At 40.4% G+C, this 13,454-nt stretch overlaps 1 long non-coding RNA gene across 1 annotated transcript; it reads left to right on the top strand.

Annotated features, from left to right (window-relative positions):
- Positions 1-3,325: 3,325 nt before the first annotated feature.
- On the top strand, positions 3,326-3,775 carry LOC110676721. Its single transcript, XR_002500652.1, has 2 exons — positions 3,326-3,505; positions 3,577-3,775. It is a non-coding gene; the product is annotated as an uncharacterized LOC110676721 (long non-coding RNA).
- Positions 3,776-13,454: the final 9,679 nt, after the last annotated feature.

The raw sequence follows: 13,454 nt of genomic DNA, 5'->3' as shown, positions 1-13,454 counted from the left end.
AAGTGCCAAGAATAGAATCCGGTTCCCTACTATATTTTCATCAGGATAAATTAATTCCAACAATATCCTTTAGTTGTTGAAATGGCCAATCGTCGTGCATGTTGTAGATTTCCAGTCATTTGGCTCCAATGTTACACGTGAAGTAACCACTAAGAAGGTATATCTGGAACATAGAAAAAGAATTTAAATTATTTTCAGAAATCATTCAATGAACAAAAGCTAGTACGTTGTGGAGTTTCTGAGAAAATCAACCAGCAAGTAGGCAGCGTACAATCGCTTTTTCCAGTTTCGTTCGCAGATGCTATTGTAACCGGTCGTGTTGCAGGGATTGAAATACTGTTTATGATCGACTCAGGTTTGTTAATTGTTGAAGGTAGTGAACAAATTGCTTATTTATTTTTGGCATTCAATACAGGTGCTCAGGTGAACACAATCACGCGCGAGTCTTTTGACAAAATTATGGTCGACCAGAAAGCTTCATCAAAAATTTTGACTCTGAGCTATTCTACCGACAAGCCCTTAAAAGCTTATGCTTCTAGCGGTCATATAGAGGTAGTGGCCACATTTTCGGCCGAGCTATTTATATCAGAAAAGCGACCGATTATGATTGAAAAGTTTTACGTTGTCGACGAAATGCGATCGTTACTGGGTTTCAACACTGCTATAAGGTACAGCATTCTCAACATTGGATTGAATGTACCCGTACGATATGATCAATTGCATTCGATCCAGAGTGACTCATACATAGCAAAGATTGAGCAAGCGACACATTGTGAAGAATTCCCCAAATTCAATATTCCCCCAGTAACATTGAAATACGACACTAGCAAACCACCCTCGCGAAATGTATACACCTATGTTCCAGTAGCATTCAAAGAATTGGTAAAACAGAAACTCAACGAGTTGCTAACATCAGGGATTATAGAGGAAGTGACTCCTGATATGGACAGATCTTTTTGCTCGTCCTTGCTCGTAGTACCTAAGGGCAAGGATGACATCCGACTAGTGATAGATCTGAGAGGTCCCAATCGCAGTATCCACCGAACTCCATTCAAAATGCCTACATTTGAATCCATTTTGATGGAACTCCATGGCGCGCAATGGTTCTCGACCATAGATCTGAAAAACGCGTTTTTTCATATCGAGCTGGATGAAAATTCTCGCCACCTAACGAATTTTTTTTCGGGTGATGGAGTATACCGATACAAAAGACTCCCTTTCGGACTCTGCAATGCTCCTGACATTTTTCAGGAAGTTCTACAGACAATAGTTCTTGCTGGTTGCGAAGGTCAAGTAAATTACTTGGATGACATAATGATCTTTGGAAAAACGAAGGCAGAGCATGACAAAAACTTGGAAAACGTGTTGGCTTGCTTGGAAAATCACAATGTGTACATCAACAAGGAGAAATGTATGTTTAGTCAGCAGGCGGTTCCGTTCTTAGGATTTTCGGTATCATCTGAAGGTTGGAAACTAGAGGACGAAAAGATAGCTGCACTTCAAAATTTCAGAAGTCCAGATACCATTACTGAAGTTAAGAGCTTTTTAGGGCTCATTAATTTCATCGAAAAGTTTATCCCGAATCGAGCACAAAGAACATGGAAGTTACGAGAATTAGCTAAGTCGGAACAGTTTTACTGGAATGCAGATTTGGAGGAAGAGTTCGAGTATCTAAAAAAAGACGCGTGGAAGACGATCACAACACTGGGTTACTACAGCAGGTTCGATGAAACGGAGTTGTACGTGGACGCTTCTCCATATGGACTAGGAGCAGTACTAGTCCAGTATGATAAGGAACGAAATCCCCGAGTAATAGCCTGTGCTTCCAAAGCTCTGACTCCTACAGAACAAAAGTACCCCCAAACCCAGAAAGAAGCTCTGGCGATGGTCTGGGGCGTTGAAAAATTTTCGATTTACTTGATGAGTGTGAGCTTTACCATCAGGACCGATGCTGAGGCGAATGAATTTATTTTCAATGGGTCACATCGAATTGGTCGTCGAGCAGTTTCAAGAGCAGAGTCCTGGGCGTTAAGACTGCAGCCATATTCGTTCAATGTAAAAAGAGTTCCTGGTAATTCAAACCTTGCCGATGCCCTTTCCAGGTTGGTCAAACAAAACGTTCCTGACAAGTCTTTTGATGAGACTGCAGATGACAGACATCTTCTGTACTTCCTTGATACAGGAGCGATGGAAATATCATGGAACGACATAGAAATGCTATCCGAAGACGATAAGGAAATATTGGAAGTTAGAAAATCCCTAGAAACTGGGCAATGGGCACCATATCTTCGTAGGTATGAGCTTCAAGCGAAGGATCTCAGAATGTGTGGCAGTATTGTTTTCAGAAGTGAGAAAATTGTTCTTCCTGAAGCACTGCGACGAAAGGCAATCCAATCAGCTCATCAATGACATATGGGGATATCTTCAACAAAGCACATAATGCGCGAATACTTTTGGTGGCCAGGGATGAGCGCCGAAATTGAGTCATATGTGAAAGCATGTGAAACGTGCCTGTTGCTGTCCAATAAGAACCCACCGGTTCCACTTACGAGCAGAGAACTTCCTCGTAACCCATGGGAAATTTTGCAAATAGACTTCTACACCGATAAAGAATTCGGCAACGGAGAGTTCTTAGTCATAGTAGATATATATTCCCGGTATCTACACGTAGTAGAGATGAGCAACATCAATGCCGAATCTACAAATGATGCACTGAACAAGGTGTTTAAGATTTGGGGGTATCCGTTAGTCATACAAAGTGACAACGGGCCCCCATTTCAAAGCGACAAGTTTATTAGAACTTGGGAGAATAGGGGAATAACAATTAGGAAGTCCATCCCATTGAGTCCCCAAAGTAATGGATCCATTGAGCGGCAAAACCAGGGAATCAAGAAAATCTTTTTTTTTTATCTAGTTCGTTTATTTGAGGCTCAAATGGGGATCAAGAAAATCTTAGCCGCCTCCAAATTGGATAACAAGAACTGGAGATTGGAGCTTGAAAAATATGTCCATACCCACAATAAGGTGCGACCTCTTTCGCGGTTTGGGGTTACACCTTTCGAACTGTTAGTCGGGTGGAAGCACCGAGGCACATTCCCATGCTTGTGGGACAGAAAATCAAGTATCCAGCTGGATCGGGAGGATATAAGAGAGAGAGATGCGTTGACAAAATATTAGAGCAAACTGTACGCCGATATGAAAAGAGGAGCTAAGGAATCAGATTTACAGGTCGGCGATAGAGTTGTCTTGATTCAAACTAAACGATTCAAATCAGATCCTAGGTTTGGCACTGAAAAATTTACTATTATGGCTAGGGACGGTGCGAAGATCGTTGTCCGCAGCGACCAAGGTGTAATGTATTCAAGGAACATTGGAGATGCAAAGAAAGTTTTTGATAGCTTCGAGAATATTCCTACGACAACTGATGAACACTCTTCAGAAGAAATGGATGACGACGCGGAAAATGAGGATTTTCTGAAGAACAAAACCTCTGATGTTAGGTGTAGTAAGTATATTTACTTTTCTTATGAAATTATGAAGGCAAAACTTGGGTTTGCATTGTTTTTTTTTTCGCAGGAAAATCAGATGACTCAGGTGCAGAATGTGTACAGCAAGCACTGGCACAAAATACAAAACCGAGATCCAAACGAGAAACTAAATTGCCGAGCAAGTTCAAGGATATGCTGTTGTACAATGTGTATGAATAAAAATTTGTACAAATGCTGGTTTTCAAATGTAAATGAAAAAACGAACAATACAAGATGTATTTAGCTAATCGATGTGATACTTACTTAATTATCTGAAGGAAATCGAGAAACATAGTTTGTCTGTGGTTTACTTCTATCTTTGGAATAGTGTCCACCTTTCGATGCTTGGGCCCTTCTTGATTCGCATTCGTTGTGACCAACTGCAGAAGCTGTCCTTCTATTTTGTGTTCTTCCTCGAAGTTCTGCTGCAGGAATGTTCGAACTGTGGTAGATCCGCTTAATTACATCCTTTACTGGTTTTGTTGTCTTCATCGCTGGCCGTTGCAATTATTATTTAATTGCAAACTAACGGGAAGGAAACCTAGTGTAGAATAATCCGTACGGTCGGTGATCGGTAATGTTTGTTTTGGTTTTGCACATCGTGTTTGACACTTTGATGGTGATCAGGGAATAAGACGTTATGAAGCGTTATGCACATTCAGCTCAGAGTACACTATGGGCCAACAAATGCACGGAAAATTCAATATTACACGATAATTGATTTATATGGAAATCTAGTATAATGCGTGGTATGCACCTGAAACGTAAAGCGCTCAAGTAAAATTTATCTTTTTTACCAAAGTAATTTTTACAGCTGATCCAGTATGAGCGAATTTTTCTGTACGGAAAAGTGACAGCTCCATTTGATTTGTGCGGCAGGCGTTACCGATGTTATGAAATCAGCTTTACTTCTCAGCAGCGTACAGCTTAAGTAATTTCGGTAGCGGAATCGTTCCCTGATTGTTTCATGTCCTATAATTTTGCACAGTACTTATGATCAGCGTACCAGCCATAAGCGAAGCACGGACTTGTAAAGTAAAGCGTTTAAGTGACTTTTCTTCAAAGCAATTTTAATAGCTAATCCAGTAGGAGCGGATTTACTTGCGGAATGACTGAACGGAACATTTTAGATTTTAGATAAAGTGATAGCTCCATATGATTTACGTTACGAAATCGGCTCTACATATCAGCTGCGTACGCTGCGTACAGCTCAAGCAGAGACACAGACGTCTTTGTCTCAAGTACACGAAGTCACAAATCAACCCAAGTTTAACTTCTTTTGACTCAAATCGGATCTTCCGTTGGATAACTCAAATTTGGCTTGTCTGGCACATAGCTCTCAGTAAGTAATTTTCGTTAAACAACAATGATTTTCAAATTAGAGTTTAAAGAACTATTTTTTTTGTGTAGTCTGATTTTTTTCCGAGGATGAAAATACCGAAAGGTAGCAAAAGCACTCCTTGAGCATTTTTTTTAACCTATCCTTGGCACAGTACTTATGAATAGCGCCCTACCCATTTTTAACACAGTGCTTGTAAACAGCGTACTACGCTTATGAATAGCGTACTCATTAGAGGAATTAGAATTAAATTTTGGACAGTGTCGATCTGTATTTAGAGTCTGTTCAATAGATTCACAACATTTCGAATAAGTTTAAAGATTTTCAAAATTATTGTTTATTTTTTTGTTACGTTTATGCTATGTACGAATTTTCATCAAGAGTAGAGGAGGGAGTGATTGTAGTAAGGAGAAGTGCATTAAGAGATAACATTAGTTCTTTTAATTACTTCAATTAAATTAAAATATTTCATGACATTCCAATTAAATGTTCATAGTCCCTTTTCAAAACTTGATCTTGAAAACGGTCTGACAGGTTCTCACTGTGGAAGAAGAAATTTGTCATTATGTGTAGACATACTCTGGAAAACGAAAAGCTCCGCTTCACTCTCTCTCTCAGTCAGTATGTAAGAAGAGAAATTGAGAGAATCCAGGGTTCATAGGAACTGTAGACAAATTACTCGTGGTAGTCTTTTGGAGGTAGCTGACAGGGACGGACGCAAAATGTCGCACGGAGACGAAAGTTCGGCTGAGGAAGTTTCGGCCGGTGCTTATGTGAGTTTGGCTGGCCATGAAGGACGCAGTATGGCCGACGACAGCGGAAATTCGGCCGGCACGTCGGCGAGTTCTGCCGGTTACGACAGCAACCACGGGCGGCCAATCAAGGTCAAGCTCAAGCTTCGTTCATCGTTGACCGGAGAGGCACTTCAGGAAGTCAGCTTCGTTGAACTTTCCGCCGCCAATTATGTTAGTTGCCTGGGCTGCATTGGAAGAGCGCTACCGCAACGAAAACCTGATCGTGAAGGCTTATCTCGATGCCATCTTCGGCATCCTAGTGCATATGGTTTGCTCGAAGCTAGGTGACGTCACCCTACGATTTTAGGAGTCGTCACACAACTTCAAGGTAGTGCCTACCTACCGAAACCTGATGAACTTCCTGAAAAATCATTGTGCGGTTCTTCAATCAGTTGGTGCGAGCAAACCCTCCTCCGTCGAAGCGAAGAAGCCGAAGATAAGCGTCAGCAACTCATCAACATCCTTTGGTCGGTGCTGCTTCTGTTCGGAAGCATTCAATGCGGCGATCATGTGCAACAAATTCCAGAAATGGAAGATCTCTACAACGCAGTACGAAAGAACGGTCTGTGCATGATTTGCCTATCGTCAGGTCACTTGGCGCGGAACAGCAGCAAAGGATCATGCCGTCAGTGTGGGAAGGCACTTTACTATGCTTCACGCGGACTACAGTGTCAACCCGAAATCCTCCGTTCCACTGACGAAAGACCCCAAAGTGAACAACAACATCAGACACAGAAAGCACAGCCGAATCCACCAACACACCAGAAAGCACCAACCACAAACCAGACCGAACCCAGCACTTCATTGTCAATCGTACAAGCACAATAGCATAGCACCAATCCACAGATCGCCACAGACCAATCAAGCACACAGCAGCGCACTGTAGCGCTTCCTACACAAACAAACCCTTCCACACATCAAGTACTGTTATCAACCGCCATAGTGCGGGTGTGTGATGCCAACGGCTGCTCAATGCTGACCAGAGCACTGCTAGACTCGTGCTCGCAGTATTGCTTCATCACCTCCGATTTTTGCCGACGCATGGACCTGAACGAATTTCCTACCTATCTCGCTGTGCAGGGAATCGGTGGTTCAGGAAGCGTTTCCCAGAAAGCTTCCTGCGCTACAATTTGCCCTCGCTTCGCCAGTATCTCGAACTTTGAGGAAATTATGAGTTTAAAGGCTAACGATTCCGCTCCCATGTGAAGGGTTCGATACTTGCCAGTGGAACTTGCCGGACAACGTTATACTAGGTGACCCTGAGTTCTACAAGATTTCGGACATCGATCATCGATGCCCGAATATTACTTGGATCTGTTGCAAGATGGGAGATTCAGGCTCAACGAGGACGGTCCGACGTTCCAGAACACTGTGTTCGGATGGATCGTTTCCGGTCGCATTTCCAACAGTGCGATCTCCGCAGGTTCAACATCTGCGTAATTGTGTTCCATTTCGGAACTTCAAGAGCAACTTACTCGGTTCTGGGAGCTTGAAAGTTGTCATCTAGCGAGCACCTATTCCGTGGAAGAGTGCACCAGCGAGGAGTTCTTCAGGCAAACGACCGTTTGAGACGACGAAGGACGTTACAAATCCAGAGCTGAAGAGGTTGTATTGCGAGTTCATGGATGAATGATATGGCGATGGCGATATGAAGAAGGCGATGGTGATGGACCATATGAAGAAGGTAAACGAGGAAGAACTGTCAGGATCGGTGAACTACTTTCTACCGCACCACACAGCTAAAAATATGTTGTAAATTTAAGTTTATTTTCATGCACATATTTGGAGCATCAAAATACACCCGATTCTGTTTTTGCTCGGATTTTTTTTTATACGGCAGTGCAAAAAAAGTTTCCATACATTTTTTTCCGCCAAAACCTTATTTTTGCAAGAAACGTCGAGAAATGATGTTACTTTTTTTTGCACGGTTTATGAAATTTTGAACTGAAAACTTTTTTTTGCACGGTACGCATCCCCCGTGCAAAAACAGAATCGGGTGTAAACCTAAATTTCAACGACCAATCCATTATTTTTCGATCTAATTCACTTTAAATTTGAATGACCATGTAATATTCAACCATTTTCAGTTGAAAATTGAGGTATATTCATTTAAATTTACATGATGCTGCAACAACACACGAATTTGATTTACTTTTACAGTAAACTTCAGTTTACATCACATTGAAAATTAAATATTTGTTTCTGTGCATGCTGTATTGAAGCCGGATAGCACAACAACCAAACTGCGCGTGGTATTTGATGCTTCGAGCAAAACTACGTCCGGTACTTCGCTTAACGATGGGCTGATGGTAGGTCCCAAAGTCCAAGACGACCTGATATCGATACTTGCTCGTTTCCGCTTATACCGGATCGGTATCGTAGCCGACGTAGCGAAAATGTACAGGATGATCAACACCTGATCAGAAGCTGCAACTGATTTTGTGGAAAGCCACGCCAGATGAAGCGATCGAGGTAACGACCGTTACGTGCGGTACCGCATCCGCTCCGTTTCTCGCTACACGTTGCTTGCAGAAGACGGAAAATCCACGCATTCAGTTGCAGCGAAAGTAGTTCGGAAAGACTATTACGGCGATGACATGATCACCGGCGTTGACAGCCCAGAGGAAGGCAAGGAGCTAGTTGAGGAAATGGTCAAGCTTACCGATTCTGCTGGAATGACGTTGCAAAAATGGAATTGGGATTGAGGAGCAACCGCATCTGCGAGACGACCGGGTCCTCTACGAAATGGATTCACCGCCGTCGACAGCTACCGTACAGACACTGGGCCTTGTATGGTGTCCGTCATCCGACAATTTCTATTTCACGCTGCCCAAGTGGAATTGAGCGTCGGTGATTACAAAACGTATTGAGATTTCCGATGCATCCAAGCTATTTGATCCCTAGGACCGGTAGACGTCGAATCTAAAATCTTCATCTAGAATTTGAGGAAGTTGCATGTGAATTGGGATGATCCGCTTCCGGAGAACCTGCAAACTTTCTGGTTGGAGTATCGTAGGAACCTTAGCTCCCTATAGTCCATCAGTATTCCTCGATGGGTCGGATATACCAAGAAGTGTATCTCGACCGAATGGCATGGATTTTGCGACGATTGATTAGAACACATCGCTCTATGTGTGTTAACATAGTCTTTAGGTGATTTTTTTTAACTGAGGTTGCATGAATCACATCACTTACCAAGTTGAATCCGGAACATGCGACTGTGATTCCTCCTCACTAACAAAACTCCTTCCCGTGATAACCATGAAGATGCAGAATGTTCGGAGTTCTAGAAAGTGTAGAGTAAAGTGGGGCAAAAGTTCGTGTGGGGTAAGAGTTTCTTTTTAAGATTTCTAGCTCAATTTAAAACAAATCTTATAAATGTCATGGTGGTTCGAAAACTCTTCAAGTAAGAGACTTTTTGGATATCATAAAAATCGATTGAGATTTGGAAAAGTTATGGCTATTTGTTGTTTTTCGACGTGAATATTGTAATTCTTGGTCAAACTTCCGTTGCATTGAACCAATTGAAGATAAAATCTTTTTCAATATTTTATGTAAGGGCATTTCTAGGCCTATCAAAAGGTTGCTTTGAGGTGTATTAGTTTTTGCATAAATGCTTGAAAACAATTTTTGGCCCATAGTGGGGCAAAAGTTCGAATCAGCGGGGCAAAAGTTCGACCCATGTATAAACTCACGGAAAAATTTGCAAATTGCCTAAAATCCACATATTATCTTCAAATTAAGTTAAATCTGTCTGATCGTGTGAAAATTGTCACCAAAATTTTACATTTCCACTTAGTTTTGCGAAAAACTGCTATTTTTGAGTATATTACAATTAACCCTGTTTTGGGCAATTTTTCGATGAAAATTTAGTGTGTATTTTTCGTCAAACTTAAGTTTGACTTAAGTGGTGTAAAGTATGCCTGTCATAAAAGGATCGATATTTTGTGTTTTAGTCAGCGAACTTTTGCCCCACACTAGATTCGAACTCTTGCCCCACCGGTGGGGCAAAAGTTCGAATAAGACAATCAATTTTGAAACTGTAATAACTAAAAATGGGTAAATATTTTGACACAAGTTTGTTGAGCAAAATTATAGCCAATATGTTGGAGGTTCACTGTACGGTATTTGTTTTGTTTCAACTGCTATTGTTTTCCTGTAAACTTTGATTATACCACTAAGGTCGAACATTTGCCCCACCTTACTCTACATTTAAGATGGAAAGCTGCTCCCAAGCTACTTCTCTTGGTTCCTTGTGCAACTTCGATTGTCCTGGTCAATCACGGAGTAGCAACTACGAATTGTACGATCATCAATGACTATGCTTATGCTTAATCTCCAAAATTTTCCAATCCACTGTCCAAACAACGAATGTAATTCGAAACTTGATCCGTTTTCCTGAGTTGAAACGCATCCAAACGCAATCGTCAACGTTAAACACGCATCCAATTATAGCCGTACTCCGAAAATTTTCTCTGCTGAATAAAAGAAGAAGAATGTCAGACGCAAAAAATACGTGCTTCTTTGTCAAGGCCTACTTTGCCGCTCAATACAAGTGAATTTAAATTGTTCAAACTACGAAATCCACCCGAGATATCAAACAAAAAAAACCGACTTGAAAAATGAGTGAGATTGGAAGATTAAAATAATTGATGGTTAATTTTTGTGCCAAAGCAACCTAACTGGCACACCAACTGGGAAATTTTAGCAGTACGCTCATCCTATCGAAATCACCTCCAGTTGTTTTTATAACTTTCTGTCGGTAGCCAAAAATCGGCATCCGTAGCTTTAGGTTTTTTTTTTCGAAGAAGGACAACCGGATGCTACGTTGGCTACTTCTCGTTGTTCAATATTGTGCACGGATGGGAAAAAATGTCGCATATGTATAGATTTTTTTCTTCAACAGAACCCACTATGCTCCAACGCTACTGCATAACATACCGAAAATGAGAGGCACACGGATAAAAATGTGATTCCCATATCATGATTAACAAGTCATGGAATCCACAAATTGGTTAAGTCATGATACCATGACGAGAAATCATGGTTCTTGGAGTCATAATCATGATTCAAATCTACATATGGTGTGGTATATTACGTGACTCTCTATCAGAAGACTCTTGTTCCGAATCTCGCTCTAGCATGTTTTTGTGTTTTCATTTTATCGGGTTGACTGACAGAACTATAAATAGATCAAAAATGGATGTGCGAGTTATGATTTCCCAGCAATCAGCTACAAAAATATAACGCATGTGTTGCGTTACGTCAATCTAACCAGGCATTACATATAATCTCATCTTTCGATCATCTGAGTAAGATAGGGATCGAATAAAGAGATATCATCTAAGAGCTCTTTGATCGAATTTATACCAATATCTCTCGCTCTTTTGATCATCGATAAAATCTTTTCAACTAAGCAAGCATGCGTTATATTGTTTGTCAAATGCAAAAATCATGCAGGGGAAAGTTCTCAGATCCAGCGCAAACGAAAACCACTAGTATTAACCAATGGTTAACGAATAACAAGTAAGTAATCTCATATTTTTAAATAGTTTTACAATAGTTTTCAATCATTTTTAGATTCCACTACAGCAGGAAACCCAAAATATATGTGCCCTCTAAACATGCCCTGGACATATTGGCAACCTAAAACATTTCCTTCGGATCAAACGGTACAATATACACAATGTTACAGAGTCAAAACGTACAATAATATATTTGAAGGAACTTCCAGAATGGTTGGTAAGCTGCTGTGCAACAACATAGATGTCCAAGAAACAGCATGTTCGGGATTAACGAAACATCAAGAAAAGTTTGAATCGGTTGCTAACATATGCATTGTTATGAAATATGTGAATTGCTAAAATTGAAATAAATATATTTGTAATCTTTATTATAATTGTGTTTTTTATTCACGGATTGTGAATAATGGAAGAATAATGGTGGTTACATTTTATGGAACATATAAAACTAAATCATGACATATTTAAAAATATATGTTTTATATATAAATTTTCATATATAAAAATACATGAGGCCAAGGGTCATGTGTGTGCCTTCTGTACTCTTCAATGCCAATGGTTTTAGTTGGTCGTCATTGGCGCTGCATCTCCACATTATAAAACATAGTTGTAAAGGGATCAACGTCGGGGTAAATTAAGGTTTGCATCAACACAAAAAACTCATTAGATTTCTCATCATACTTCTTATTCGAATTCACCTATTTTACGCAGCTGTATTCGGATCATCGGTTGTCTCAAAGATGGAAAGATATTATCTTTCCAATGCGCTCTTGGATTGAAGATAATATCTTTCTCTATGCAAAGATGATCCCTACGCTCAGATGAGATTGTAATGCCTGAATCTAACTTATAATATCATGAGTCCAAATCATGATGTATTTTCATAAGATGAAACCTACTGGAATCATGATGATGCATAATCATGATTTTAGGACCGGGGACGGACCTGGTGTAGTGGTTAGAACACTCGCCTCTCACGCCGAGGACCTGGGATCGAATCCCATCCCCGACATAGTCACTTATGACGTAAAAAGTTATAGTGACGACTTCCTTCGGAAGGGAAGTAAAGCCGTTGGTCCCGAGATGAACTAGCCCAGGGCTAAAAATCTCGTCAATAAAGTCAAACCAACCAACCATTTTAGGATTCTGATTTCTATCCGTGCATCACTGATCTGCCCGGCGGAATAAGTTTATGCAAATAGCACAGCACAGAACTACACTCTTGTCGGACAGAACCGAGAAAACGGCCCTCCTACTACATCCAGCCGGTCCGTCCAAAGCAAGGCACCGAAAGGTGTGCATCACTAAAAGATTACCATTTTCTGGCTTCTTGTCAAAAATCTCAGTTCACGTTGAAGCTTGCCTCCCTGTTTTTATACATTATGCATGGGTATAGTTGGACTGCGCCAGAAGGAAGCTAGGAAGAGCTAGGTTTGTGAGGATTACCGAAAAAAAAAACAACTCTTCCAAGGCCGTTGATAATGCAATAATAATAATTTGTTGATGCTCACTTTTCTTTCTTCTCACTTCGGTTAAACGTAAACGATTTTTTAGTAAGTGGAGAGTACTTTGGAGAACGGATGGGTATTGCAGTTTAAAAAAAAAAATCAAAACTACATTTTAACGAGAATAGAACAATAAGTGGTATAGCCGTACTTTCAGAGCGTCACTGAGGTTAGCTTTAGGCTTCAGATGCACGTTTGTGCCAATATTTGTGTCATCGACATATTTTAGCCTATTTCATCCTCTACTTGACGAGTTAGGAAAGGAAAACTGAGAGAAAATAGGAATGGGATCTCATAAAGAGGGAAAATCCCGTAAGAAAAATTAAAACATATGTTGATACGATATAAATAACTATTACAGTTATAATGGTTTTAAAATAATCTTGAATTCAGCAAATATAATTTGGATAAATAATAAATGCTTAAATCATGGATTACGATAAACTTTTGGATGCATAGGAAGAAACCAACGCCCTTGACTAAATCATTTAAAAAAAATAGCTGGTTCAGGGAGAATGTAGACATGCAATGCTCCATTACGATCTATCTCATCAGCTAATTCATCTTCAGCTACGGAAGAATGGTCGTGTGCCCATATAAGCATTACAGAGTTAACTGAATGCAGTTACAGTCTTTGGGTTGATCAAAACAATAAGTTTGAAAACAGCATTACTATCCGAACAGAAAGAAAATACTTTGCCCATGGCGTGCTGTTGAAGTGTTGATAAACTCCAGACGTAAAAGTAAATTTTTGCATGAAAAAATGA

Source organism: Aedes aegypti, chromosome 2 (assembly GCF_002204515.2).
Source record: "Aedes aegypti strain LVP_AGWG chromosome 2, AaegL5.0 Primary Assembly, whole genome shotgun sequence".
NCBI lineage: Eukaryota > Metazoa > Arthropoda > Insecta > Diptera > Culicidae > Aedes > Aedes aegypti.
Note: the sequence above shows the minus strand (reverse complement) of the source record. Positions and strands in the feature narration are given on the sequence as shown.